Here is a 292-nt window from a genome sequence, read left to right on the forward strand (position 1 = left end):
AAATTAATTTTTTGTGTCATATTTTGAGTAAAACTTATATTTTACTAGTTCATAAATATATAAGTTATTAAGAGGTTACCTTAGGTATAAACTTTTGGGAGGGATTCTATTTTGGATCCTTGTTCATCCATTATAAGGAAGCTCAAGAACAAGTGAGAAGGAGATCTCATTTGTGCCCATATATCCAAAATCCCATAGTAAGAAAGACGATTGCTTCTCTACTTTTGTTCATGTTTGCATGCATAAGATCTTGTTTTAATTTTATGACTAAATTAAAATGTCACATATATGA

Source organism: Silene latifolia, chromosome 4 (genome assembly GCF_048544455.1).
Source record: "Silene latifolia isolate original U9 population chromosome 4, ASM4854445v1, whole genome shotgun sequence".
NCBI lineage: Eukaryota > Viridiplantae > Streptophyta > Magnoliopsida > Caryophyllales > Caryophyllaceae > Silene > Silene latifolia.